The 25,050-nt window shown below is 40.0% G+C and overlaps 1 protein-coding gene across 2 annotated transcripts in view; it reads left to right on the plus strand.

Annotated features, from left to right (window-relative positions):
* Positions 1-605: 605 nt before the first annotated feature.
* STON2 (stonin 2) overlaps positions 606-25,050 on the plus strand; it is a 194,908-nt gene continuing 170,463 nt past the window's right edge. Inside the window, exons 1-2 of one of the 2 annotated variants that reach the window (XM_043988490.1) lie at positions 606-760; positions 1,860-2,084. The gene's annotated coding sequence lies outside the window, so the exon portion shown is untranslated. The remainder of the gene's footprint in view (positions 761-1,859; positions 2,085-25,050) is intronic. The other variant, XM_043988489.1, reaches the window with a different exon arrangement.

Genomic DNA, 25,050 nt, shown 5'->3' on the forward strand with positions numbered 1-25,050 from the left:
CCCTAGCTCAAGATAGCAAGCTCTATGTCAACAGGCACTATGTCTTAAACAGATTCATAGGGAGTTTTAAGGGTTACAGGATTTAGCATAGTGTGTGTGTGTGTGTGTGTGTGTGTGTGTGTGTTCTACTATAGTAGAACCTATTGTGCGAGTATATAATAGAGAGGTGGAAAAGCTTAATTGGAACACTGGTCATTCCAAAGCCTGAAACCACGTGGGTTAGAGAGTACTCTGCATCCTCAGTGTTTTACAAGCTGGCACGAAGGGACAGCGTGGGTGGGAACTGCGAAGACGTGATCCTATTCCCCGCCCCCCGTCCCCACCATCCCCACCACGAACACACAGACTTCACCGCCCAGGAGTCCCTCAGTCCTGGCCTGAGCTGTGATCTGGAGAGTTGCGCAACTCTGGATTTCAGATTCCGAACAACCTGAGGAGGAAGACTTGGGAACGCAGAGAAACCCCGAGTGTCTTCCCCTGCCCCGCATCCCCACTACTCCTGCTTGGCTTCCTGCAGTGCCCAATCAGGTCGTTCCTCCAGTTTCTCCCCTGGCCAATCAGGAGCGGCGGGAACGGAGCTGGGGCTGGGAGCAGGGAGCTCCTAGTGCTGGGCTCAGAGCGTAGCCGGAGCACTCGCTCTCCACGGTTCCTCGGTCGGGCGCCTATCGCCTGCATCGCCACCGCCACCGCCACCGCCACCGCTGCTGTTGCTGTGTGACTTCCCGGCCGGCGTCCGTGGACCCCGCTGGCAGTTCTCGAGGTAACCCTAGCCCTGCCTTCCCAGATACCGCCACCCTTCGCCCGCTCCTTGAAAACCCAAGAAGTGTCTCTAGAGACCCGAGGGGAAGGCAGGTGGAGCTAGGGGAGAAAGAAGGGCCGTCTGCTAGGTCCTAGTGCCATTGAGGTTCCCTTCACCTCAAGCTCTTCCTTCCACGGACCCGAGGAAGCGAGATTTGCTCCTGCTTGCTCCTCTGCCCACTATACTAGCGTCAGCTTCCCTTCAACCAGTCTGGGTGCCTCTTTTCGGGCTACAGCTTACTATGCCTCTGGTTTATCTGAGTGTGTAACTCCTAAGGGTGCGGCGGGATAGTAGAAAGGGGAAAAAAGTGTTAGGAAAGGAGTTTAGGAAGCAAGGTACCCCCAAGGACCCTCACCAACTCACCCTCACCCCTCGCCTAGGGTAGCTGCTACGGCTAGCCTAGAGAGATGGTAGGGCTGATCTGGGGTGAATAATTCAAGCGGGGGTAGGTTGAAGAGAAAGCTGGGAGGCACGTTTGCTAGTGTGACCTCCCCTAACGGAGATCTGGAAGTGGTGAAAATTTCCTCCCGTGTATGTGTGTGGGTGTCCAAGTATGCATTGGACTTCCATATAGGATGGTGGTGGTATATGGTCGGTTCAGAGATTGCTGGGTAGAGCAGGTGACAGACTAGACAGATTTCCCTCTCCTTGTCTCCTTCTGCTTATTATTCTCTGGTGCTTTGTCCTGGAGCACCTCAGCGTCTGTCTCTCTTTAGTGATGCAGACGCCAGCAGCTGCTCCGAGTCCCACTGCCTACTTGTCACCCTAAAGAGATTGGCTTTGGTAATGAGGACTGAAACCTTCCTTTTGCCGAAACATCATACTCTTGTTTCTGGCGGTTTTCTCTTTAACATTCCCTCTCTGTCTGTAGTGCTTTTACTTTCTTCTCGCCAAGAATAAGGAGAGGGGAAAAGTATTTATTTGTCATATCCAAATTCGTCTGATTGTCTTTGGGAGCTCGAGTTACTTGTGGATCTGTTTATCGGAGTGTGTAACACCTGAGGGGGGCAGTGAGATGGTAGGGGAGAGAAAATTGTATTTGTTTGCTTGTCTCCTTCAGCCTTTCAGAAAGGAACTGCTGAAAGCCTGCTTCCCGTCAAGAGAACATATTCTCTTGATGCCCCTACAGAAGGGAGCTGGCAGTGTGGGATGGACGTGTGAGTGAATCATTAAGAATGGTATTTGGAAGCTGTTGGCACCTCTACCTCAATCAGCAAATGTTCTCTACCATTTCTCCATTTGTATGGCCGGGCATCACTGTCCTTCCAGGCTTGAATAAATAAAGGTGAATGCTGCTTTTAGCTTAATGTATTGCAAATGTATTTCCACTGTTGGGGGGGGAGGGGAAGAGATTGAAAAAACCAGCAATCTTTACCTACAGTCATAAATTTTACATCTGTTGGAGAGATCTTACAAGTGAACTAGTCCAACCCCTTCCTTCTACATATAAAAAAATTGAAGCCTAGAGCGTGAAATGATTGATCTGAGTTACACAGATGGAGGCTGGGGCTCAAATGCAGACCTCATTCAAAATACAGTGCTATTTCTACTATCTAGTTCTATTCCAAAATCCAAACATCAAATTATAAAAACAAGAGAATTTGAGTGTCTTTTTGGCTTTTCTTTGCTCCTTACTCCCTTCCTGTTTGAGGCCACTTAGAATTAGACAATTCTCTTGGCTTTATTCTCTTTCTCCACAATGCATGTGTTTCTGTTGAAATCATTCTTCCCCTCTTTGAAACTTGTGTATGTGCAGCCTTATTTTTAGAAGATGTACCAAAAGAGTAAACCAGGATTGTTCAATTTGTGGCCCTGGGCCTGCCTAAGCTCTTCAATTCTGTCAGACTGGTGACCAACTGGAAAAAGAGGAGCATTGCCATTTGTATTCATGTTGTGATTAAAAGTAATATTACATACTTTGAAAATGCTAAAATATTAGAATATAGGGGCAGCTAGATGGCGCAGTGGATAGAGCACCGGCCCTGGAGTCAGGAGTACCTGAGTTCAAATCCGGCCCCAGACACTTAACACTCACTAGCTGTGTGACCCTGGACAAGTCACTTAACCCCAATTGCCTCACTAAAAGAAAAAAAAAGAATATAAAGAGGTATGGGGGCTTTAGCTAACTAACTTGCAATCGAAAGGACACTTGTTGATGCCTCAGTGAATTGTAAATAGAAATTTAGGGTGGGGTAAGGGAAAGACTAATAATCAAAGAGGGATTTTGTTGATGACACTGGTGAATTCTGGTTCCTACCTTTGGTGCAAAGGTTGAAAGCTATATTGTAATTTCAAGTGTTCTTTCTGGCCAGTTACTTATAAGCCCTGATGATTTGATTCGTTGATGTATCACTGTTTCCTGTTTCTTTTCCTAGCTTAATCCTGTAGGTTGTACAAACAAACATCCCTGCCCTGTTTATTTTCTTTAAAACCTAAGATATCAACATGTAGCAGCTTTAGTTAGTATTCTGAATTCTAACCACCCCCCCCTCTCTCTCTCACACACACACACACACACACACACACACACACACACACACACGTGCACTGTTCAGTATTTTCTTATATTCTTTAATTGTAGTTATTTGGTATTGTGAACTGTGAAGCAGTCCTTCTTGGTGGTAATGGTTATTAGACCTGACCATCAAAGTAGAACAAAGATACCCAGTGAATAGTAGAAGCAAGATTGATGATGATATAATAGAAAGAACTGCAGACTTGGAGACAAGTCAATAATTCAGCAAACATTTATTATGGGTCTACTGTGTGACAGGCAATGTGCTGAGCTCTCGAGGTACAAATAAGACAATCCCTGCCCTCAAGGAGCTTACCATATAATGGGGGAAGACTACATTGTTGGAAAAGGTGTGTTGGGTGGGGGGTGGGGTGGGGTATCTTGTTCCATGGAATTGAAACCGGGCCCAGTGGAAGATAGCTGTGACGTGGAATGAACTGAGAGTCCAGTTTCCCCCCTTTATATATGAAGGTTTGGGGAGGAGTTTGGTATTTCTCCAGCCCTACATTAAGAGGAGAGAGGAGACAGAGGGAGGTGGTACCCAGGTTTGAGTTAATTTCTTGGTGGTGAGATTAGAAGATGAGTTTATCCCTGGAGGGTCAATCTTGTTCTGTGCAGTTGAAACCAGGCAAAGCTGCAGATGCAAAGTGGAATGCTGAGTTCTACCTTGATCCCTTATTAGCTGTGTGATCCTAGGAAGATTATTTAACATCTCTTAGGTGAGTTTTTCAGTCTCCTCAAGCTGAAAATAGAATCCATAACCAGGGTCATGGTGAAGAGAACATTATTATAAACTGTAAAATGCTATATAAATGTGAATTATTTTGATTGCATAGTGTGATTTGATATACAGTCCCCCTAGGTATTTCTCCTACCATCTCTCAGCAGTGCCAGAAACTAGATTTGTTGTTGTCCAGTTGTGTCTGTGACCCCATTTGGGGTTTTCTTGGCAGAGATAGTGTAGTGGTTTGCCCATTTCCTTCTCCAGCTCATTTTACAGATGAGGAAACTGAGGCAAACAGGGTTAAGTGACTTGCCCAGGGTCACAAAGGTAGTAAATATCTAAGGCCAGATTTGAACTCAAGAATTTGAGTCTTCTTAACTCCAGGCCAGGCCTGGCACTCTATCTACTGTGCTATCTAGTTGCTTTGGCCATTATTCTCCTTTCTCCCCCCCAAGCCATTTTTAAAAATGCAAACACTTTTGGAGGGACAAAACCTTGACCTAATTTATTATCAGCCAATATTTTAAAAATTAAATACTTTTTCAGTTATCAAACATTTATTTTTCTTTCCACTTCTTCCTCCTTGAAAAAAGAAAAACAAAACCTTTTTAACAAATAAGCATAATTAATTGAGCAAAACAAATTCCCACATTGCCTTTGTCCAAAAACATGTATCTCATTCTCTGTAGTAGCTGATAATAGGTAGCATTCTTCACCATGAGAATCATGGTTGATTATTGGATTTTTTTTAAGCTTTTTTTTTTTTTGGTGGGGCAATGAGGTGAAGTGACTTGCCCAGGGTCACAGAGCTAGTGTCAAGTGTCTGAGATCAAATTTGAACTCAGGTCCTCCTGAATCCAGGGCCAGTACTTTATCCGCTATGCCACCTAGCTGGAGCCCCCTCTGATCATTGTGTTCTTAAATTTTTCAGAATCGTTTGTTTTTGCAGGGCACTGGTTAATAAAAATAATTTTCTCTGGAAATTGGATGATGGTATATGAGCATGAAGGGAAAAGAGCTCAAGAAATCAGAAGGTGGAAGGACACCAAAGATAGACTTAATACTTCACATTTTTGCTTATGGAACCTGTCCTGCATATGGACAGTAGAGTGTATACAAATGATTGGGTCTCCTTGTGTTAAGTAGAGTTAATTTTCATTAGTGAGGACTGGTTAAGAAACTAGGTTAGGGAAAGCAGGAAATATACAAGTCTTGCCTTGTCCTGCCCCTTTGAAACTCTGCCCAGACTCCCATAATCCTGGCTTAGAGCATCCTGTCATTTGGGTCAAAGCTCTTCACCAACATCTGTCAACATTTCTCTGTTGTAAACCAAAACACCTTTCACTGGACCCCATATAGAACTGAATGTGCTTGCTTGGTGGTAATTTTGGGTAGTTTTCATAGGAATCAACAAAGCTTTGGTTTCACTTGGGATCAACTAGTAAGCTAGTGTTGGTGCTTCTCAGACATCTTAATTATAACTGACTCGCTCATTCACCAAGGTGAATGACCCAAGAGGACCCAAGTTAATACAGAACAGTGTTCTTAGGTTGGTTTAAGAATGTGGGTGGAGTAACAACAGTTCCCTTAACGATGACTCACTACATCTATAATGACAGTGCATTCCTAGAATTGCCTTTGTGGAGAAAAGGCTTATATTCCAGTATGGTAGTCAACATAAATATGATATAGTAACATGATGAGGTTTGTTTTTGCTTTTACTGGGTCTTTGCTTATTCTAAACCTTGAACTTTACTGAGGCTCTATCTAATGTCTTACTCAGTTTTTGGCAGGGTTAAAACCAATCCTCTAAATTCCTTTTTTTTTTTTTTTAGTGAGGCAATTGGGGTTAAGTGACTTGCCCAGGGTCACACAGCTAATAAGTGTTAAGTGTCTGAGGTCAGATTTGAACTCAGGTACTCCTGACTCCAGGGCCAGTGCTCTATCCACTGCGACACCTAGCTGCCCCAATCCTCTAAATTCCTAACCAGGATTCTAAACATATTGTTGCCACTGGTAACTGAAGCAAAAGCCAGATATATGGTCAGTATCAGGCTGACCCCCACTTGGCTTCCCTCACAATCTTTCTACTTACTCCCCTTCTCCTACCTTCCCCCATATTTTGGTAGATATCTCATAGATGAGATGTTAAAAAATAATTTTTTGGAGCCATAATGACATTGCAATCTCAGTTTTGACATTTCTATTATAACTTGCAAAAAAAAAAATCACAGTTGTTAAGTATTTATGCCTTCCCAGAATTTCTCTATGCTTTGAAAAAATTCCTAAGCTTTTGGTACACATAGGAACAATAGGTGAAAAATGAACCATTGAGATGTCAATTTATAAATCACTCCAATGGAACTTTGATTAAGAAACATCAATAGCGGCAGCAAAGTGTAGAATAAAGAACAGTGTTTTGGGAGTCAAGAGACCTGGATTTGAATCTTGGCCCCGATGACTGTGGGACCCGTGGCCAATCATTTCCCTTCTCCCTCCAAGTCCTGGTTTTCTCCTCTGTAGAATGAAAATAATATTTGCACCACCTCTACCTTAAGGTTGTTGTAAACAAAGTGCTACAGAAGTCAGAACTATAGAAGTTATAGTATTTGTTCTGCAAGCTCCCCCAATGAAGTGAGATACTTTCTTGGTTTTGTGATTTTTGTGGAATTTCTAGTTGTTTCTAGGGTTGTTGCAAAAATTCTTGAAAGGAAACTAATTTTAATTTGTTCACTTGGATTTCTTGTTCCTCTCATAGAAAGCATGTGTTAAGCACTTAGGCTAAGTTCCAGAGATACAATAAGAGAAAGCAGAACTGCTCCTGCCTTCAAGGAGCTTACCTTTCAAAGAGAAAAGGGGAGGGTGTCTAGGTCATGTTTCAGAGGCCTGGAGCTAAGCAAGATGAGACCAAAGATGGCCTATGTAAGCCCTAGGTGGCTTCAGGACAGGGTACAATTCTCTGGTGGAGAGGGTTAGTAGAATTGTTGGTTGGAATGGAGTGGAGGTGACATGGCTCCTAAGAAAGTTATTTAGCATATATTGATTTACACATAATCAAAACATTTTTATTATAAAATAAATGTAATAAGGTAATATAGGTCCCCTGAAATTAGGAAATCATTGCCCTATTTCAATCCAGTGAATATTTGCCATGTGCCTACTATATGCCTAGGGTTCAGCAGTATGGAGCATACAAAGGAAATATAAGATAGATATAATCCAAAAAGCCTTCTATTTTTTATAAACATAAAGCCCAGAGAAATAATAGTAGATTATCTTTATCTAGTACTTTAAGGTTGCAGAGTGCTTTCACATAGATAGATCATAGCTATCTCCATCCAATGAAATCTTACTTATTGTTATCTTCTCATCATGCTGTTTTCTATACAGATATCCCTATTTCTTTCCTCCTAATGCCAGGGATCCTGGGGAAGTTAAGCTATAAAACAAGAGATCCAGAGACAGTAAAGGTTTTCAGTCTCGTTAAGGATTGAAGCAAAGATACCCAGCTAGAAGATATATTTTTGAGCCAGAAGCATTTTGATGAATTTGCAAAGGTTTTATATATATGTATATATACCTATCATTTAGCACAATCTATTGGTTGTGGGTGAGAAAGCTGTGAATTGTAACCTCACCAGGAAGGTTTAGCCTACACCCAACTGGTCAAAACCATCTGTTTCCATCTGGAGTTAACTTCAGAAAGTCCATCTTTCTTCACCACCACCCCCTTCCACATTGTGTGCTTTGCTGCAGTAATGCCTTCCCTTTGTCAACTCAGTAATAAACTCCTGCAGTTCCCTCCTCCTTAGGTTTCCCTGGAAACTCAGCCTGAAGTTTCAAAAGCAGCAAGCAACACCCCACAAGAGTGAGAGCCAGTGGGGAAGGGGGGTGAGGAAACCATTCAGGAGGTATTTAAAACCCTTAGCACATTCATTGGAGGTGTTACTAACACCATTTATCTAGCAATTTGATATTTACAAAATGCCTTCTGTTGCTATTAGACCCCCCTCCTTACTCCCCCCTTCTACCCACTGCCCCACCCCCAACCGCCCAGCAATTCCAGAAGGCAGGTTTCTAGTATTATCACTGTCTCTCTTAAATGAGGTAAACCAAGAGAGGGAGAGTTTGCCAAGATTATACAGGCAGGAAGTGTGTCAGTACAGGGATCAAAATGCATGGCTCCTCAAATGCCTAGCTCTCTGCTGAGTATCCTGGGCCAAGATACATTCTGTAATGTAGTGTCAGTTACCAATAAGAGACAACAGATTGTCTTTCCTTTTTGTGATGGCTAGTTAAAAAGAGCAGTTGGAGGGCACCTTGAAGCCTGCTTGTCAGTAAGCCAGTCAATACACATTTACTAAGCACCTACTGTGTGCCAAGGCACTGTGCTAAGCAATGGAGCTAGACAGAAAGGCGAAAGACAGTTCCTATCCTTAGACTGAGAAGGTCAAAATCTAATGGGGGAAACAACATTCAAATAACTATGTACAAATGAGCTATAGACAGGACAAATGGGAAATAGTCAATAGAGAGAAGGCACTAGAATTAAGAGGGATTGGGAAAGGCTTCTTGTAGAAGGTGGAATTTTAGGTGGGACCTGAAGGAAGCCAGGAAAACAAATAGGTAGGGAGAACATTCCAGCATATAACCAGGGTATATAACCAGGTTGCTGTTCAAGGAAGAGCAAGGAGGCCAGCATACCTGGATCAAAGAGTAGGTGGTGGTTTGGAATAAAAGATGTAAAAGTACAGTTATCCCTTCCATATCTCAACTTTCCCCATGGCAGTTTTGATGTATCTCAGGTCAGTATAAGAAGTTAAATGGGAGGGGCAGCTAGGTGGTGCAGTGGATAAAGTGCTGGCCCTGGATTCAGGAGGACCTGAGTTCAAATACAGCCTCAGACACTTGACACTTTACTAGCAGTGTGACCTTGAACAAGTCACTTAACCCTCATTGCCCTGCAAAAAGAAAAAAAAAAGAAATGGGAATTTTGGGGGAGTTTTGCAGAAACAGGCAAAGGCCAGCAGACGACACAGAAACAGTTTAGAAACTCAGAAATGCATAAAATATGTGTAGTATTATATAATATCAACATATATTTTCTTTTAATGCTATAATATTTCAGACTGCTTATCTGGTATTAAGGGAGAATCAAAAATTTTTATGCAGATTTTCCAGATTTCATTCACTGAACCCCTAACCTCTGAGATGTGAATATTTTTTTAAAGTTCATGGAAAAAAAAATACTGGAAAGGGGAGGGTGAGAGGATAGATACATTGAATGCTAGAGATTTTTATATTTGATCCTGGAGGTGACAGGGAGTAAGTAGTCTTGAGAAGGAGACATGAAACAAGGCATGAACAGATATTTAAGTACCTACTATGTGCACTGTTGTTAGGGGTTATGACAGCTATCAAGCATTCACTTAGTCCTTGCCCTTGAGGAGTAATAGTCTAGTTTAGAGATAAGCCATGATTAGGTGAAAAATCCATAGGCTATAAAGATGAAGGGCACATAAGATATCATCTTGTTCAAGCCCTTATAGATTAGGTAATTAATAACAATAACAATAATAACTGACATTTATATAGTGCTTACTCTGTGCTCTAAGGGCTTTGAAATGGTTCTCCCATTTGAACCTCACCACCACCATGGAAGGGAGGTGCTATTATTATCATCTCCATTTTACAAATGAGGCAAACAGGTCTGTACAGGGTCGCACAGCTAGGTAATGTCTGAGATCAGATTGGAACTCAGGTCTTCCTGCCTCCAAGCCTAGCACTCTATCCACTATCTAAGTCTTAGAAAGGCAAAATGACTTACCCAAAGGCATATAGGTAGTGAGGAGCAGAGGCAGGATTTGAACTCAGATTCTCTGATTCCAAATGCACTGTTCCTTCTATTATATCATACCTTTTAGCAAAAGAATGATAATACAAGGTAGGAAATTATTAACAACAAATATTAAAACAAAAGTTCTGTTTTAGTACCTCATGATATGGAGCTGACCCTGGGATCTCAAAGGCTGTTCCAGCAGAAGACATGTTCCAGTTGGTTCTGCCAATCTGTAAAGTCTTTGGGTGTGGTCCTGGTAACAAACTACCTGCTGTTAGAGGATAAGTGTAGTGTGAAAAAGCATGAAAAACTGATTATCATTAAGTTGGTCCTTAGATGGTTCTTTTTCTTTGGGGGGTGGGGGCATGGCAACATAGGAAGCAAAAAATGCTGTCTCTGTGATTCCTGTGGGTACTGCCTGGCCCCCTTCCCCCAATTTCCCTCTCTCCCTTTCAACTTCACTACTGAGGGGGACAGAGAAATAGAAAAGGAATTAGGAGATACTAAAAATCCAGTAGTTACAAAGACATCTAGAAAATAATTAATGTTTGGCACTTTAAATATGACATCTTTCCTCAATTGTAACCAAAGTTATACATTTAAAGGAACCAAATCATATCAGTATTGATGTTCTCCTTATGAATGAAACCTGAAGCAGTGAAGGAAGTTGCAGCTAAATGAAAAGATGGATGGCACAAAGATACTGCTTGGAGATACTACTTGGAGTTGCCTGAAGTGGTTTCATCCTGTGCCAAAGGGTGAGAAGAAGCATCATTTCATGGGACACTCAGTTATCTTAGCATTCATGATGAATATAATCTATATTATGAATCTTGTCTTTACCTTTTTATCTTCAAAGCCAAGCACAGTGCCTTATTAAATAGAATTATAATTTATAATTATATTTATAAATTTATGATTATTAATTGTAGAATTAGAGATCAATATCTGTTACAAAGAATAAAGAGGTAGAGAAATTCCATCAAGAACTTGTAAAGATTTGTAAAAACTAAATCAATATACAAGTATGTAGTCTGTGCCTGCATCATGTCAGACTCAATTCTGGACACTGAAAATTCAAAAAATGAAAGTCCCAATGGGGATCTTACATTTTCCTGGGGGAAATAGCATGGGCATAGTAAATGCATATACCCATACACATACACACACACTTATGTTTCTATATTAATACATTTGTAAAATACCCAAAAATTTTTCAGAAGGAGGAGGAAATAGCTATCAGTTTAGGGAGTATCAGCAAAGACCTATTGTAGGAGGTGACACTTGATCTGAGTTTTGAAGGAAGCTAGAGATTCCCAGAGGTAAAGAAGAGATGTACATTTCAGGCATGAGGGAGAGCCTGTGCAAAAGAAAAGACAAGAAATTTCATGATCTAGATGAGGAGCACTATTGATATTTGGTGACCTTGGATTCCTTGATTTGCTTCAAGACTTTGCTCATATGCCATGGCTTCATGAAGCCTTTCCTGGTGTCTTTAACTACTAGTATACCCCCTCCCCAGATCATCTGGAATTCATTTTATATGTATTGTGTGTGTGTGTGTGTGTGTGTGTATGTGTGTTTGTATACAACCTTAAAGGTTCTTCTCCACTTTATATTAAGATGATACAAGATTCCTTGATAGATACAACCAGAGAAATAATCAGAGGATCATTGAACAAAGATTAGTTATTCGTATCAAGTGAGATATAAAACAGGAAGATATATTCTAGCCAGTAGTGTTTGTTACCATGGAGGATGTCCTGCACATAGTCTAAATGGAAAAGAAATTCACAATAGATAGTAAGGTCTTCCAGACACCCATTTTTATGGATGACATTGTACAGATGGCTTTTTAAGCCATCCGAATAATACTAGATCTCCTCAAAGAGATCCACAAAAGAGCAGTCTAATTATCCATGTAGGATCATAGGATTTGGATTTGAATGGGGCTTAGTCCAGCTTCCTCATTTTTGAGGTTAATTTTGAGGATATTAAAGCCAATCGAGGCAAAGTGGCCTGCCTAAGATCATACAACTGGTAAATGGCAGAGCCAAGATTGAGTTTCTGGTCCTTTACTCAAAATCCAGGGCTTTTCCCCTCTGTATCAGGAGTTCTTAATCTTTTTTGTGTGTCATGGGCCCCTTTGCCAATCTGGGCAAGCCTATGGACTCTCTCTTCAGAGTAATGTTTTTAAATTCATAAAATAAAATAATAGGATTACAAAGGAAATAAATTCTTATGAAATGTAGTTATCAAAATATTCACATGATTGAGCATGTAGATCCTAGGTTAAGAACTTTTACCCTATAACTGTAGCCTATATCATGGCATGCAGTTGAATGGGCAGTGTACTGAGTTAGAGCATCAGTACACATATCTGTGACAAGAGCTACGAGTAGTCAGTGAGCTCCTAGATTCAGAATTAAATAGGAAATAGAGAGTGGGCTAGATTATTTTTGAAAAATTGCATGGCATTTTCAGCGATCCCAACCTGCTCCCAGATACACAAACCCATATCTTTCTTTCTTTCTTTCTTTCTTTCTTTCTTTCTTTCTTTCTTTCTTTCTTTCTTTCTTTCTTTCTTTCTTTCTTTCTTTCTTTCTTTCTTTCTTTCTTTCTTTCTTTCTTTCTTTCTTTCTTTCCGAAAACAAACCATTCATTTGGGGGGGGGGTGAGGCAATTGGTGTAAGTGACTTGCGTAGGGTCACACAGCTAGTAAGTGTTGTGTCTGAGGCCAGATTTGAACTCAGGTCCTCCTGAATACAGGGCCGGTGCTCTATCCACTGTGCCACCTAGCTGCCCTACAAAACCATTTCTTTAACAATGATTTCTAAAGATTTAAAACTGAAAATGGCCCAAACGGTGATGGAGAGGAGCAGGGTGGATATAAATAGAAAGAGGACCTGTGATTTCGTTGGTATAGAAAATTCCCAGGTAATGCTCTTCCAGTGCAGGTTAAGCACCTTCTCTTCAACATAGTCTTAGTTGCCTAAAGCTCTTAGCTTTAAAGGTCATCCAACCAGTATATGTCAGAGATGGGATTTGAACCCAGGTCTTTTTGGCTTGCAAAGCAGCTCTTCATCCATTACACTGTACTATTTCCCTGCCTACACATAGGGTAAAACAAAATGCCAATTATTATGTGCATACAAATGTATGAAGGATACCCAGAAAATATTTGAATGGAAAAGCAAGTTGGCCAGTCTTACTTATAACAAGGGGAAGTGATAACATGGAAAACCTAAGTGCTATACTGGGGACCACAGAATGTCCAAAAGGCCTAAAAGAACATGTCCCTTACATTGAGTAAATCTTTTATGTAGTATTTATAGTAAAATGCGAATGGGTTGTGATTTGTATCTTTGGAGGGAATACTTACATTGTCAAGATCATAGAAACATTGACATACTATGTTATTATATACCATGTTGCCAAATGAATGTTACATAAAGCTTTATAAATATAAGATAGCATAGATGTGGCTAGGCAGCAGTTTGAAAAAGATTCAAAAGTTTTAGTGGACAGCAACTTTTTTTCTTTAAAAATTATTTTTAAAAATTCTGAACTCATAAACCAAAAGAATTCCATATACACAGAAGTAAATGGACTGCAGAGGTAACAGAATCAATGGTGTGTTATGACAGCCAAGAAGGCAAATATAATCTTAGGTTTCATTAAGAGAAGTATAATGTATTATACTAAAAGGGCGATAGTATGGGTACCCTGGTTAGAGTACATCTGGAGTATTGTGTTCAGTTCTAGGTTATATATTTTAAGAAGGACATGGCTAATGTGGAGAAGATTGTTCAGAGGTAAAGTGTCTCCACATTAGGAAGGAACTAAGAATGTTTAGCCTGGAGAAGAGAGGACTTGGAGCAGATATAATAGTTCAAGTAATTGAAGGCTCTTCAGTGTGGTAGAGGGACCACACTCTTTTGCTTAATCCTAGAGGGCAGCACTAGGAGGGCAGATGAAGAGAGGCTAGTTTAGGCTTGATGCTAGATAACTTTAACATTAAGAGCTGTCTGAACATAGAATGGGCTTCCTCAGGAGGTAATTCACTGGAGAGTTTCAAGCAGAACCTAGATGAGATGACTGACTGCTTGTTGGGTAGGTCATAGAACAAAGGTGTCAAACTTAAATAGAAACAGCCACTAAACCACATTGACTTAGAAAACCACATATTAACATTATCTTTGTTCTATTATAGTTTTATTTCTTTTGTTAACAGATTTTCCTGCCAACGACATGTTTGATACTTCTCTTGTAGTGGGAGGAATATTGTTGTGAGACTGGTTGGACTAGTTAGTTGACTCTGAGTTCCTTTACAACTTTGAGGTTCTCTGATTCAAGTGGGGAGAATAGCATGCACCAAGACTAAGATAAAAAGCTCAAGGCATGTTTTGGAAGTGAGAAATGGAATTTGGATAGGTTGTAGAGTTCTATAAAGAGGTTCTAGAGCTGCATCAGAGGACCACAGTTTCTCATTTACATTTTTTCTAGGTGCTAAGTTCTAAGTACATTTCTTTTTTACATAAGCAAAGGTCTATCTGAGGTGCCTTGGCATAATGGCTGGTTTTGGAGTTAGGAAAACCTGGTCCCATGCCCTTCCTCAGATGGATATTGACCGTCTAACTCTAAGCAAACCACTTCTCTCAGTACCCTGGGCAACTCACCAAATTTCTAAGTGGCAGAGCAGGTGATAGTCTTATGAGAAAATAATTATTAATGGATTTCTTGGGGGGACCCAGAGTTCAGTTTCTCAGTCCTTTCTTCCCCCTCCCCCCCTCCAGAAAGTCCTGTTCTCCTTGATCTAGGACAAACCCTAGGAAACAAAAGAAATGGTGATTGATTCTTTTGTCTAGCTCATTGATGGGATCAAACCACACCTAGATAATGAACTTGGCCTTTGTCCTTCATCAAGGGTCTTTTACATTTTTCACTCTGGTGTCATCTGTAGACCACCCTCAAGTCAAGTCAACCAATGGAATTAAATGATGCTAACCAATTAGCTTTGATCAGTGTATAATGACCTGCCTCTTGGAAAAGGCAGAGGGCTCTCTTCCTTAGCACCCACTCTTGGCGCTCTGGCTTGTAGGTCTTCTGAAATCTTCTAGGTCTTCTTAAGACCATGTGCTGGAGACAGTATGGGTCTTTGGGGACTTTTCTTGTGCTTGGGCTAACTGCCACACTGAAGCTCTCTCCTTGCTTTCTCTACCACATGGCCAGAGACCATGAGAAGTTAGGGAGATTCTTTATTAGTATATAATATTAATAAAATAATAATATGCTTAACCAAAATTGGTATATATAGAAATAGTAATTAATTAAACAAAACAAAACAAAACACAGTTTGCATTGGTTAAAGTAGCTTTCTCATAAGGAGTTCTCCATACCACTTAAATCCCAGGTTTGGTTACAAAAAATTGGCTATCTGACTACCTACTTTATTCCCATTCAATAGGAGATAATACAAGTGGTCAAGAATAATCATAATATGATATCAGCTATGATCATTACTATTGTTTGTGGTTTTGGTTGGGCTGGGGGAAAGAGACCTGTGATTTCTTCCATGTAGACAGCTCCCAGCATGGAAACACTTCACTGATACTGATCTACGTCTTGTTTATACAAAGTTAACACTGAGAGGTTAAATAACTTACCCTTGGTCACACAGCCAGTATGTATTAGGTGCAGGATTTGTATTCAGGTCTTCCTGATGCCAAGGCTAACTTTCTTTTTACTTGTGTCTTGTTGCCCCTTTATTGTTCTTGTCTCTGACTACTTTTCACCTATCCTTGACCTTTCTGAGACAGTAATTTCATGAATAAGGAAAGACCTTTATCTGAAGGTTTTCAGAAGATCTAATCCTTTTGTATCCTCTCTCTGGTAGCAAGGTGGTATGGTATGTATGTATTCTTTCTTTTTACAACATGATACAGATCACGTGACATCCTCAACATAACAATTATATGCTATTTTACAGTTTGTAAAGCACTTTACAAATATGTGTCAAGTCATGTAGTAACTGACTGCTACAACTGAAAGGACCTTAGAAGCTGTGGGATAATTATATAGAGTCAGAAAGCCAGAGTTTAGATCCTGCTTGGAATGCTTGCTAGCTGCGTGATCTTGGGCAAGTTACTTAACCCCCCTGGGCCTCAGTTTCTTTAACTATGGTATGAACATGTTTCGTTATATGACCTCTTGGGTCCCTTCCAGCTCTAAATCTATGATCCTATGATGTTGTCCAACCTCTTAATTTAAAGTGAGGAACCTGAAGCCTAGAGTAAGGAAGCTTGACCAAGGTCACTTAACTAGTAAGTGGCAAAGCCCAGGCTTGAGTTTGTCTTTTGACTCTAAGGACTATTGTCTTCCCCCTAGATAAATCATAATTTCTGATATACACGACTTTAAGGATTTCTGCAAAGATGGTTATAGTTTGTGAATGTGGTCATTGAATTGGTGCAGCGTTTTTGCTAGAGTTTTACCAGATAATAGTAGACTTTCTCTACCCCCCAAGGGGTTCTCTTTAATTTTCTCTTGGGGGGTAGAGATGAATGGAAGGTACTACTTTTGGCTGTGGTTTTGTGGTGTATGATTCAGAATTTGAAAGAAATTGCATTCTCAGCATTTTCGAGCTCAATTTCATGCCCAATGACAGTGACTGTTGCACTTCTCCAGAGATTTTTTCTGTGCCTGGATGTCTTAAGTACAACAGTGCTTGATAGCATCACTTGAATGGAAACCCTTGAAACTGAAGAGATGTGAAGATGCATAAAAAATTAAAATGTTTTTCAGAGCTCTTTCTGAAACTCCAAATGTGTGCTTTCCTTGTTGATCTCATAGCACTTAGCTATTTAAATGAATACTTCCAAGTGTCCCCTTGGGAAAATGGATCACAATAGAAGGAAAGATTATGTTTATACACTGTGATACACATATCCATGTGGAATAGTTCTGCAAAGGTGGGATCATCCAGGAATAAATTCTCCAAACACTGCCTGTTGTGTGAACATCCAGGGCTTTGTTAATCTTACATTCACTTGCATATTTTTCCTTCTCTCTGTTACCCTTACTTCAGTATTCAGTTTTCCACTTTCTGAATTATTCCTCCTCTGATATTTATTTTGTACTTCATGGCTCAGTCTCAGGGTTTGTTCAGAGCAGCTGAAAGATTGAATGACTTTGAGAGAAAAGGAAGAATGCTTTAAACCAACATTGAAAGTAGTCATTTTCTTTGACTAAGTCTTCAGAGGCTCTGCTAGGAAAGAAATGTTCTTCATTGGTCTTTAGTTCCATCCTATGGGCGACACAGCCAAAGACTGATTTTTCTCTCTCCTTTACTCAAACACCCCCTACCATATTCAAGAAATAAAAAGTAAAGAAGTGTGTCTATTTGAGTAAATACAACAGATGTCTCAGTTATCAACCTAATTTACAGAAGTAGTGAATGCCCCATATCTACCAAGATCAGCACTGGTTTTATTTGTTTAGTTCCAATCTCTCCTACTCTTCTCACACTGGTGGAAATACGGGTTTATTTGTTTGTTTGTTTTTTAATGGCTGCCACTAATGGTTATTCTCTTTTCTTTCACATAAATCTGTGACTGGATAACCTTTCTGGTTAGAGCATAATTCTATGCCCCAAAGTCATAGGATTGACCTTCAGTATAGGCAATTAACTTTGCTTTGGTCTTTTAACGAACAGACCTTGCACTCTTAATATAGTCCAATTGCTTTGTAAATGGCTGTCAATGGTCATAAACAAAATCACATGAGAATGAATAGATAAATTAGTGCAAATATATCTATATTACTAGAGAAAAAACCCATAATTGTATCTTTTGGATAGTGGGTCATTGGAAACATAAAGGACAGCATAATTACAAGTGAATCTTGCTTTATACTATAAATGTATTCTTGACAATGAAATAATTTTCAAAACGCTACTGATCTTGCCATTTAAAAGAATCCTATTGGGAATTAATCTGGTAAAGCAAATAATCATTTCCTTAAAGTGAATAATGCCTCCCTCATTTAACCAATTATACTTTTATTTCATAGATTGAATCTGCATAAAATGGGGGTGCTTTCTTTTACCTAGGTAGTTGGAATTAACTAGACTGGTTATTTAGAAGTGAATGTTCTGCTATGGATGGTGTAATAAATATTGCAACCTCTGGAGTGACTGATACTGTGATCCTAACTGTAAATCTCATGAAGACTAAAGCTGCCACCTGAAGTGAAGTTAAAAGCATTTTCTAAGAGTGCTTATGTCCCCATGGGCAAAACAGAACATTAAGGAAATGGAAATTACTGAGAATTCACATGAAGAAGCCATATTGGCCTTAAGCTATCTGGATAGCCATTTGCCTCAGTTCTCTGCTTCATTCTGCCAGGGTAGAACTGGCCTCTTTGATTGAATTTCCCCCAGTGGGATATAAGTTGAACTCATTCTCCATTGGTTAAAGTCTTTTCCTGTTGGATCAGCCCCCCATAATATTGCTTCATTGGTCAGCCAGCATGATAGAGTTCAGCAGACCAAGAACAGTGACTGTTCAAACTTCCTAGAACCCTTTCATATTTTTCCTGAACTTCAAACCACACTTTTAAGTTATTTCATGAGACAGGAATTTTTCTATCTAATCTTTTTTCTTTATTAAATAATTATGTGGTGAGGAGAAGAGCAGAGAGCAATACATTTCTCTCACATGTTCTTCCCCTTTTATATTTCCATAACTGATCCACTACTTCCAAAGACTAGGTCTGGTCAGTAGAAGTGATAGTCTTTACACTGGTTTATGAAGGCTGAAAGATGGAAAAGGACAGTAGTAATCTGGTAAAAGCAATTGAGTTCCCACTTCCCACTACCCTTTGTCAGGTAGGCAAGGAGTTATTTTACGTTTCAGGTGAAGTAATTGAGCCTCAGCTCTGGAATTTAGTGTCTCTTTGAAAGCCAAATAAAAAACCTGAGATCTTAGGGAACTGAGCTTGCCTCTTATATTCTCTAATGAGGAAATCTGCTGTTTCCATTTATGGCTTGTATGGTTTGAATTTGTGGTTTTTCTGTTTCGTAAGAGCTGCTGACAGTGATAAGTCTAGCATGGGAAATAATACTATTAGTGGTGGTATGACTAAGTGTATGTACTAAAGGTTTGTGTCTAAATCCCCAGTGGAATTTTTAAGAATCAGTATTCACATGCAGGTTGGAAGGGTAAAGCCAGAGAGAAATACCTTGAGAGTAAGGAGTCATAGAAGGAAAAGGCCTTACAGGTCAGATTGTTCAATCCCTTATTTTACAGAAGAGGAAACTGAGACCCAAACCTGCCCAGGTCACATAGGCAGTAGGTGGCAGAGCTGAGATTTGGACAGGAATTCTTCTAACCCCAAAATTCAGCAGTCTCTCCACTTATCTTCATCTCTTCCTTCGTGACAGGCAATGTACTGTACACAGTAGGTATTTGATGAATGTTTGGCCTTTGACTAAGTTATAAAAAGTAAAGTGGAATAAATTTAAGTTTTCTACTTCATCTGGCCAGGATGAGGAGGTAGAGAGGAGAATAGGCATAAACTACGGGAAATTTCCATCCACTTGGAAAAATAATAGCATGCATAATTCTTAGCCATCAAAATGATAGCAACAGGGAGTCACAGGGCCAAATGACTGCTTCCCATTTGCCTTTTGTTGACAACTTCTATCCAAAAGTAATACTTCAGTTTTAGATAATACATGGCACGACATTAGGGTTAGAAGGGATCATGGAGATCATTTATTCCATGTGTGTGTCCCCTTCCTCTCATTCCATTCCCACTAACGTTTTATAGATAAACTGAGACCCCAGAAACAAATCCATATGACAAATGGCAGAGGTAGTTCCTTTCTAACTTCAATTGTTATTCCTGGCAGGATCCCTCTTGTCCCTAAATCCTTTGATTATTTTATTTATTTGTTTATTTTTTGCAGGGCAATGAGGGTTAAGTGATTTTCCCAGGGTAACACAGCTAGTAAGTGTAGTAAGTGTCAAGTGTCTGAGGCCAGATTTGAACTCAGGTCCTCCTGAATCCAGGGCCAGTGCTTTATCCACTGTATCACCTAGCTGCCCCCATGATTACTTTCTATAATATTATACTGTTCTGATTAAACCTGGTCTTTGTGGAAGAAAGGGACTCAAAGGTCCTCCACTATCCAGTGGTTCAGGGACCCTGTGGTAGGAGAGCATGATTAGTTATGATTAAGGGGAATAGAGTGACACCTGGTCCTATATGTTAGTTATTAGGGATTGGACCTTCTGGCTGGAGGTAGGTTACCTCATTTTGTTAGAAACCTCTCTAAGTGTTCTAGATCTACCTATCTACACCTTCCCTCCTGGACAATATCAGCTGCTTGGTGGGGTGGGGTAGGGCAGTGGTGCTGAAGGTATGAAGACATTAAGGGGTGAGGCTGGTTCAGGACAAAGGCTATCCCAAACAAAGTCAAAAGAAAATTGAGAAAGCAAAGACACTTCTTTAATGTGTATGGAATCATAGCATTTAAATGTGCCCAATAATGTGTATGTTCATAAAATGAAGATTTTACATATCAGATTGTCACAATCTGTGATTACCCAACTTTCTAAATTTATCTCACATTTTTCTTCTCCTCTATTTCCTGGCATTCAGTACTCCAATCGAACAGGACTATTCACTGTCTTCTTCTTCTTCTTCTTCTTCTTCTTCTTCTTCTTCTTCTTCTTCTTCTTCTTCTTCTTCTTCTTCTTCTTCTTCTTCGGGGCAATGAGGGTTAAGTGACTTTCCCAGGGTCACATAGCTAGTAAGTGTCAAGTGTCTGAGGCCGGATTTGAACTCAGGTCCTCTGGAATCCAGGGCCATTGTTTTATCCACTGTGCCACCTAGCTTCCCTATTCACTCACTGTCTTCTGAATATATCCCATGCTTTCTTAACTCCAAGTTGTTGATCATGTTTGGTCACCATCTAGCATATAGTGCATAGCATAGAGTGCTTAGAATGCTTTTTGGTTTGCACAAAGTACTTTGCAAATATTATTTCATTTTATCCTCACAGCAGCCCTGGGAGGTAGATGCTATTTATTATTATCTCCATTTTACAGATGGGGAAACTAAGTGTTTGGCTTTGGATTTGAACTCAGGTCTTCCTGACTCTATAGTTGTTGGCACAGTGGATAGAGTATGCTAGGCCTGGAGTCATGAAGACTCATCTTCCTGAGTTCAAATGTGACCTCAGACACTTGGTTAGTTCGTTGATACTTACTAGCTGTGTAACCCTGGGCCAGTCACTTAACCCTGTTCACCTCATTTTTCTCATCTATAAGAGGAGCTGGTGAAGGAAATGGCAAACTCCTCCAAATTCTCTGCCCAGAAAACTCCAAATAGGGTCACGAAGAGTTGGACATGACTAAAAACAACTGAACAATAACAACTTCCTGACTCCAAGTCCAGAGCTGTATTCACTGTGCCACAAAATTGCCTGACATTCTTCTACCCCAAATTTCTGCTTGCTAAAATTCTATCCATTTTTCAGGACCTAGCTTCAATGCCATCATATCTAGAAAGGTAGTATGATTTAATGGTGTAATTATGGTCATAAGACCTAGATTTGATTCCCTTCCCTGCTACATACTTTTCAAATTGTGTGTCTGCAGGCAAGACTCTTAACTCCTTTAAGTTTTGGATTCCTCACTGGTAAAATGGATTTAATGATACTGAAAAAGCACTTTGTAAATTGTAAAACTTCATATAAACACACGGGTTGTTCTTCCTATTTAATCTTCCCTAATTCTCCCAACCCTAGAAGAAAAAATAATAATTTCATTCCTGGACTTCACATAATTCCTTATTTGTATCACCTGTGCATTTTTTGGGGGGGGGGCAGGGCAATGAGGCTTAAATGACTTGCCCAGGGTCACACAGCTAGTAAGCGTCCAGTGTCTGAGGCCAAATTTGAACTCAGGTTCTCCTGAATCCAGGGCTGGTGCTTTATCCACTTTGTCATCTCGCTGTCCCCACCTGTGCATTTTTCATGCCTCATCATGGTAGTGACCACAAACCCTGGCAGGACCTACAAAGCTGGAATGGTCTTCAGTACTGGTCCAGCAATAGATTATGTAGCCATCTCAGTACTTGCTTAGGATGAGTTGAAATGATAATAAGAGTTAACATTTCTATGGTGCTTTAAGGTTAATGAAGCACTTTACATATGTCTGGACCAAGTGAAGTTTGGGAAAAAAAACTCAACTTCTCATATTCATACTATTAACCACCTCAGTGGAAGCCTTTTTAAAAAGTGGTATGTGTTAGTAATTTGATAGCACTCCTTACCACGCCATAAGACCAGTTACTCCTTAAAGGTTATGGCCTTTTTTTTTTGACTATAGAAATTTATGAAGCAGATTGCAATTTGCATTGGTGGAAAAAGTGTCCATACAAGTCAACAGGTCAATAAGCATTTATTAAATGCTTGCTATTGCCAGGCCCATTGCTAAGCACTGGGAATACAAAGAGAGGCCCGAACAGTCCCTGTCCTCGGAAAGCTCTTATCCCAGTCTAATGGGTGAGACAATACACAAACAACTATGTGTATTCAAGAGTCAATTGTACATACAAGGTAAATGGGAGGTAATCTCCCTTCCCGTTGAAAGGGACCCAGAGGAAACTTGTATGAACTGATACAAAGTGAAGTGAGGAGAAGCAGGAAAATAAATAGCAATATTTATAAACATAATTGACTATGAAAAACTTAGTAACTGATGAATACAGTGATCCATCAGAATTCCAAAGAACTCGTGATAAAAAATACTATCCCTCCACAGATAGAGAGCTGAAGGACTCAGAGTCCTGATGCAGTTCTTTCTTTTTCTTGGTTTCCTTTTCTCTTTCTCAGAATATGACTAATGTGGAAATATGTTTTGCATGACTTCACATGTACAAGGGGTATTGTATTTCTTGCCTCCTCAGTGGATGGGGGAAGGGAAGGTAGGGAAAGAATATGGAACTGAAAATAAAAAAGAAAATTGAATTATTAGAAAGGCTTCTTGGAGAAGATGGATGGGATTTTGCACTGGTGGAGTTATGAATCCTTGAAGTAAAAAAGTACAGTTTTGGGTGTTAGGGTTCTTTGTATACCTATCTTAATTTCCTTACTACATTATAAATTCCTTGAGAGCAAAGATTGCATCTTATTGATTTATCTTCCCTCAGCACTGTTCTGTGTACACAGAAAGTTCTTAATGTTGGTTGAACTGAATAATCTGCTAATTTATCTGATTTCTTAAGTTTGGACTTTTCCGTTGGGGTTTCTTGAAGTAGGATCTTTATTTCATGATAACTAGTCAGAATCTAAGACTGTTGCATTAAATGGAGAGGTAACCTTTCTGGGTTTGCAATCTTCAGTTCTTGACACTTTCTTTGATCTATACCCCTACACAAATTTGATTATTATTTCCCTCCCCCAAATCCCTAGCCAGCTAAATTTTGAATCGTTACTTCTCTGCAACTCAGTTTCATGCCATGTAACTTTGGTGATGGCTTTCCTTTATTAATATAGCAAGAATTTATTTTGTATTTGTTATGTGGAAGGCTGTGTACTAGGCACAGGACATACAAAGACAAAATGGGATAAAAGAAAACAGTCTGTCCTCAGGGGGCTTACATTCTGTTGGGGTGAAATGTGATTACGGATAAGTAACTACAAAATATATAGAAAAAAGTAAATACAAAATAATAACTGTTGAGGGAAGAACTCTAACAGTTACTTATCAGAAAAGGCTTCAGAAAAGGGAATGCACTTTCGTGGAGCCTGTAAAGGCAGTTAGGAACTCTGAGAAGTGGAGGTAAGGGAAATGTGCATTCTGAGTACTGGGGACAATCTGGAAAAGCAGGGAAATGGGATATAGTACGTCCTGTATGGAGAATGGCCAGTAGCCCAGTTTGGTTGTAAGGTAGAGGCACTGACACACTCTAGGAAAGCATTCCCAGTGGCCTTTTCATTCCTCAGAATCAATGGGAATGATCCGCCAGGGCTCTGAGCACACCTACAGTGGGGACTAATGTTCTGCCAGCCTGGAAAGACCAAATTATGAGTGGCCTTTAAATGCCAGACTTAGGAGTTTACATCTCATTTTGTGTGATCAGTCAACATCCCAAACTCCTGCCATGGTGTCTGTTTTAGGAGATGTGCTGCAGCTGCATGAGATATCACATTTGGCTGTGCTGTTGCTGTTTTTGTTTTTGTTTTTATCGTATGTGGATGGTTTTGTTTTTCTCAAAAAAGGGAAGATCTCCTCCCCCTCCCCTGTTCAGCGGAAATGAAAAGTTATCAGTGAAGGGTCAGCAGAAGCCACAAGTCCCTTCCTTCCTTCTACTATGTTTCTTTGGAATGATTTTTGGTTTTGTTTTGAAAGCTATGAAAGAGACTAGATATATGCAGCATAAAGGTTGTTTGGGGAGGAATCCTTGCTTGTATTTTTCAGACTAGCTCCCAAGCAGCATTCCCAGTTTGGTTTATGTGTAGCATGACAGGCAGTAGCCCAAGCAACCAACACTGCAGACACCTAAAAGGCTCCCTTTTATTAATCTTTGAGTATGCCCAGCCAGTGTTTTCCAAATGCACAGAGAAGGTGTTTACTGATCATTTGCTTCATTGAATTGAATTGTGAAGAAGCAGATGAATATCCTTTTACTACTGTTTAATACCTCGCCTCTCTTCCTACTATTTCTGATCATATCCAAGTATCCTTTAATTCAAGGAGTTCTTATCTGGAGTCTTGGGGAGGAGTACCCAGATTTCAGGGATTCCGTGAACTTGGATTGGAAAAAATATATATCTTTATTTCAGTTTATTTGATTTCCTTTGTATATCTTATATATTTAATCATCTCCATTATCCTGTATATGTTTTGTTTGTTGACAGTTATTTGCATGTTATCTTCCCACTAGACTGAGCTTCTTGAGAGCAGAAAGTGGGTTTTGGACGTCTTTTTGCCTTTTTTTTTTGTTTCTCCAATACTTAGCACAGTGCCTGACACACAGTAAGGACTGAACAAATGCTTGCCAACTTGATTTGAAAGAGTTGTTAGAATTCACCAAATTGTCAAAGGGGTCCATGACACAAAAAAAATTATTAAGAATCCTTACTTTAATGCTACTATGGC

This window comes from Dromiciops gliroides, chromosome 2 (assembly GCF_019393635.1).
Source record: "Dromiciops gliroides isolate mDroGli1 chromosome 2, mDroGli1.pri, whole genome shotgun sequence".
In the NCBI taxonomy this organism is placed as follows: domain Eukaryota; kingdom Metazoa; phylum Chordata; class Mammalia; order Microbiotheria; family Microbiotheriidae; genus Dromiciops; species Dromiciops gliroides.